The sequence below is a fragment of the Rhagoletis zephyria genome, unplaced genomic scaffold (assembly GCF_001687245.7).
Source record: "Rhagoletis zephyria isolate East Lansing unplaced genomic scaffold, Rhagoletis_zephyria_1.1 Rzeph_scaffold_00185, whole genome shotgun sequence".
In the NCBI taxonomy this organism is placed as follows: Eukaryota; Metazoa; Arthropoda; class Insecta; order Diptera; family Tephritidae; genus Rhagoletis; species Rhagoletis zephyria.
In genome coordinates, this window is record NW_016157269.1 from 377,701 (window position 1) to 383,700 (window position 6,000).

General features: G+C 33.9%; 1 protein-coding gene across 1 annotated transcript in view; it reads right to left on the reverse strand.

The window, feature by feature from the left end:
• LOC108357959 (equilibrative nucleoside transporter 1-like) overlaps positions 1-6,000 on the reverse strand; it is a 166,292-nt gene that overhangs the window by 152,372 nt on the left and 7,920 nt on the right. The window lies entirely within an intron of this gene.

Below are 6,000 nucleotides of genomic sequence, written 5' to 3' on the forward strand. Positions count from 1 at the left end.
CAGGTCTTCGGTATGAGAAAACGTCCCTCCTGGTGTGAAAAAACGTCATTTCCTACCCAAGAACGTCTTATTCAAATGAACGTACAAAAAATTGTTCTTATTAAACTTTTATTATGTACAAAGGTACATATGTACGTAAGGTATATTAAAATGTCATTTTGGCAGAGCACATTTAAAATTCATTATAAACTGCATTGAGATCGGAAATATAAAAATCATTTTATACATACACTTGTGATCAGCTGATTAAGTCATCACCATTTTGATCGATTTTGGCCGTTTCTCTTTTGTTTATTTAATGTTTATTATTTTTCCATAAAAGCCAAGCTCATTATATAACAAAAAAATATAAATCCACATTTCAAACTTTGTGCAAAAATTATAAAAAATCTGCAAAGCTTCAGCTAGATTTTCAACTTTTTATTTAGATTTGAGTATGCAGTTTGATAGCCCATTAAATTTCAGGTCAATAATGTGCAAGTTTAAAGAAGCTAAATAATCGAGTTGATTTTTAATATTTTTTTTCTCGTAGTCATTTAGTAAGGAGGTCGGTTGTCGAAAATGCTAAATTACGTTCTGCTAAGAAGGAGCATAGCAATATTTCAGCCTTTTTTGCGTTCGTTACATTTTCAATGAAGTCTTAAAAAAGTCGCCTACTTTTTTCTGACTTTTTATGCTACTACAGCTTTTTTGATGCTTTTGCGAGCGTGCGTGTTGCAAGATATTTAAGTCATGCATCATATTTAAGTCATCTGCGTCCAAAGAATAAATATCTTTTGAAGCAGCTGCTGCAAAACACAAAAGATTTATTAAGAAAATAATTCAAAATCAGTTCTACTTACAAGATTTACACCCCTATACTGTAATCCGTCGTAGATTCGATTTTGCTACGAATCGTAAAATTGGTATGCTGAAATCCGAGTTGTCGTATCGTATGCCTGAATCCGATAAAAATGACAGCTATTTTATGTATTTGTCGGAAATTTTGTACGAATAGCAACGACCCGAGTTGCGAAACAAATTGTATTAAAATATCAATAAAATAAAGTGTGTAAACGCAAAAATATGTATGTAAGTTGAAGTGTAAATAGAAACAAAAAATTATTATTAAATGTTTACAAAATTATCAAGTCGAAGATCACAACAAATCGCTCGCAATACGAAAAACTGGTGGAATGCATGAGCGAAAGGCCGGACATTGCCCGAGGCTTTGTAAAAGTAGCTAAAGAGGATGTGGTGGAATTTTGTGAAAGCGTTGCAAGAATTAAAGCGGCACAATATCTAGTTGAATGGAAAAAAAAAAATATTCCGACGAACTGATAACTTCCTCCTTTTTTGGAAGTCGGTTAAAAAGAAGGAGCATACATTTATCATTTAAGCTAAATGGATCAGAACCGTCTCGTAGCAATCTCCATTGTATATTAATGCAACAGTTGGCTGCAGCACGTTCTTTCTCCTGAGACAAAAGTGCACCGGCCACTGAATCCATTATATTTTACTTAATTAAGGAAAAGCAGAGCTGCTCCTCCATAAGCACTTGTAGCACATTTGTTTTTGTTTTGCCCTGAAGTATAGGCACATATACAAATTTACACTTAAAATATAAAAAAAAAAATGTATCGCCCTCCCGTATGCCCTGACAAATAAACACAATTCATATGAAAGTGCCTGAGTTTCATATGGAAGGGCAAAGCAAACGCCCTCACATATGAAGCTAAGGCACTCCAGTAAAATGTACAAATTTACACAAACAATTAAGAATGAAAAAATAATAAAAAATATGTCAGCACTGAAAAAAAAATTATATTATAAATTGATTTAATATTCGTATTTACTGAAAGTGAAAACGAAATTTTTTGAAAAAAAACACATTTGCAATTTTGAGTGCAAAGCGTACCTAGTGTATGTTGAGCTTTGTAAAAAATAAAATAAAATTATAAATTAATGTTGGAGAAAGTCTTGTCTCCTGTCCACCCTTGATTTAAGGTGCCCTCCTTAAATTTTATTGCATATTGCTTCAATGGTGCTATCATTTATTAACGCTTTAAAATGGGACTTTTATATGCGAGTAGTATCCCAATGATACGAATGAAAATGTAAAATTTGAGCTTGCAATATGTTGTAAATATGTGCAAGGGTTCCTCCCACTAAATTTGGCGACATTTCAGCCACTAGGTCGCTATCATTTCTTAGCTGTATTTTTCACAAATATGTATGTAAAGACCCCATTGCTAACAATTTTCATTCACTAATCGTACAATAAAAATAAACTTGTACTTTTTAGCTTAATTTAAATTACAAAAAAAAATCTCAGTGTACACATAAATTTTGTAGATGTATTGTGATTTCACTTCAATATAAAAATTTTGAGCAGCACTGAGGAAAAGCCTTTTCAAATACGATTTAACAATTTTTTAATTTCACTGTTCACTTGCGATTATATTTATTTTGATTTGTTTCTGTCAAAGCAGCTAATTAAGAACTTCGAATTTCACTATTTTAGTTGGCAACGCCGTTGATAGTTACGATCGGATAACAGCATACCAATTTTCTAATTTTCGGAACGGAGCTATGAATTCGTAACTACGAACTTTCGGATTACAGCATACGGGTGTTAGTAACAGAGAAAATTACTGGGAAGTTAAAAAACGTCATTTTTTACACAAAAAACGTCCAAACGTCAACAGGATACAAAAAACGTCCAAATGACGTTAAAAACGTCAACCTGGCAATGCTGCACGTACCACTGGTGGTATGCGTACCACATTTTGAGAAACGTTCCGCTAGAGCACTGGTCGGCATACTAAGGCACGGTGCACATTAGAGCGATGCGATATGCGATACGATATGAATGCGACATCGGTATGCTGAGTACGTGGGAATTCGTTATTCGCTATATGAGTGAATTGGTGTGAACCATTCATGCGTAGTCATGAATTTCCACGAATAAATTCAAATTCCAGCGAATTGCAAGCGAATGTACGTCGTCGTTGTTTTAAGTACATTTCTTGATAACTTTGAAGTGGAATTTTTGTAATAATTTCAGTCTTGTACAAAACTTTTAGTGAATGGACGTGTTGTGCGATACTATTTTCAGCACAAACGGGCTTTTTTACAAGATATGCATTTGCATATGTAAGTGCTACTAGTTCGTATGTCCCCGTATATTAAAATGTTNGATACGAATGAAAATGTAAAATTTGAGCTTGCAATATGTTGTAAATATGTGCAAGGGTTCCTCCCACTGAATTTGGCGACATTTCAGCCACTAGGTCGCTATCATTTCTTAGCTGTATTTTTCACAAATATGAAACAAATATGTAATTCGTAACTACGAACTTTCGGATTACAGCATACGGGTGTTAGTAACAGAGAAAATTACTGGGAAGTTAAAAAACGTCATTTTTTACACAAAAAACGTCCAAACGTCAACAGGATACAAAAAACGTCCAAATGACGTTAAAAACGTCAACCTGGCAATGCTGCACGTACCACTGGTGGTATGCGTACCACATTTTGAGAAACGTTCCGCTAGAGCACTGGTCGGCATACTAAGGCACGGTGCACATTAGAGCGATACGATATGCGATGCGATATGCGATACGATATGAATGCGACATCGGTATGCTGAGTACGTGGGAATTCGTTATTCGCTATATGAGTGAATTGGTGTGAACCATTCATGCGTAGTCATGAATTTCCACGAATAAATTCAAATTCCAGCGAATTGCAAGCGAATGTACGTCGTCGTTGTTTTAAGTACATTTCTTGATAACTTTGAAGTGGAATTTTTGTAATAATTTCAGTCTTGTACAAAACTTTTAGTGAATGGACGTGTTGTGCGATACTATTTTCAGCACAAACGGGCTTTTTTACAAGATATGCATTTGCATATGTAAGTGCTACTAGTTCGTATGTCCCCGTATATTAAAATGTTTCAGAAAAGTGGCATTTACATATGGGGATCTTGTAAGAATGCTTTAATACTGTTCCATTAATGCATTTTTGTATGTTTGAAACATTAATACAGCCATATGCATACGCGTGTTAAATGGAAATGGAAATACTGGCATGTATACACAGCAGCAAGCTCATGCCACCAACAGCGATGTTGTATGCTTAAGATTTCTACTGGGAAGCGATGAAAACTGTGCACACTTGCACGACAGCGACACCGCTGCGATATGCTTAAAATACAATACCGGCGAACGGCAAACTTCGCCGAATTGGGCGATGCTGTCGTTCACCGTTCGCCCAGCTATTTCGCCTACTTAAACAGAATTAGAGCGGTAGCGAAAACAGCTGATCCCATTTGGTCGCCTTTATAATTTGGGTGACCATATTTAGAAAAAACTAAACCATATTTAGAAATGAGGAAATGATAACAAATATAAATGTAAAACAAAGAAAGATTATTATAAATAATTTGTTTCAAGCCAGATTTAACGAATCCACAACTATATTTTTCAAACAACAAAAAAAAAAATCGTGTTTAGGCTGTTTTCTTTTAAAACTTTGAAAGCAAAAAAGAAATACGGCCACCTTTGGCACGCACAGCTGTCATCGCCCAGCAGGGCGATAGAAATAAATCTATCGCCATGAAACGCCGCCAAGCGAACTTCGCATTTCGCTTTTGCTGTGTTCAATTTCATATGCGTGCGGGTGTTCTAATTTTGACAGCGCGAATTTCGCTGTGGTGAGTTCGCCGTTCGCCGGCATTGTATTTCAGCTAATATGCGTATCGAACGTGCGACACGGTTTTCTGAACGAGGTGAGAATAGTATTGCGCGGTAATTTTTGCAATAAGCATGACCATTTTACAGGCGGAAGCATCTTTCTCAATTTTTTTTTTCGAATTTATAATAAAACCCATGTTTATGAAACTATACAGAAAAAAACAACTGTTCAACAGACGTGACTAGTTTGGCATAGAGAAATATAGCGTCTGAGGTCAAGGACACAGGTAAATGAACAAAAGAATATTTTGTGTTATGGTTTATTTGCCTTTGTTTTAAACCTATTTATTTTTGATTTTGAATACCAAACAAGATTTGGTGTCTGTTTAAATGTTAATGATTATGTATTTTGTTTCAAATATTCAAATAAATAGTAATCAGTGTAATTAGAAACAATTAAGAAATAATCATCTCATTTACCATTAAAAGAAATAAGATATAATAACAAATACTAAAAAATGATGTATGTATGTAGGTAATTATTCTATGTATTATTTTGATTATTCGTTATATTTTTATATGTTTTTTTTTCTTGAGTGTTATTTTATTATATTTAATGCAATTTTAAATGAAAGAGAGAAAGTACAAATTTGTGTGCTCTATTGCACAATGCTACAAAAAATAATGAAGTTAAAATACCTGGTAAGTCATGTTATTTTTCAGCTAGGTTTTGCCGAGTGAAGTAAGAATCGAGATATGAAATTTTTGTCAAACACCCACACAATCTTGATATACTGTTAAAAAACCGGTTTTCTGCACTTATAAGCTCGTAGCTCAGTTGACTATAAACCGAGTTTAGACCTTTCGAATGATATATGTATACAAACTTTTAGAAAACTTAAGAGAACTGTGTACTTTCTGTGTTAATTTTTTCGTCTTTTTTCAAATTTGTCAAGGTTTTCACGCACTATTTTATAAAGCAACTAGCAATTACCCGGCGTGCTTCGCTGCGNTTTGTGTTGTAACTCTCCCCCTAAGCTCTTATGGCCTCATTTACAAAATATTTTTAAAGAACTTTATGAAGTTAGATTTAAAAAAAATCGATCTATGAAGCATTGTTTATTTTTTTTTGAGTTACTATATTTTCGAAGGTAATTAGAAAATATGTAAACAACCGACTTTCTCTTGGAAATTTAATTTATAATCTTATAACTGGAGTCTACTATCGCACCCTTTCCTCAAACGTGTATTGATTCAATATTCAAATAACGTATATTTATATAATTTGAAAAAATCTCCCTACTATACAAATATGTACAGCAAT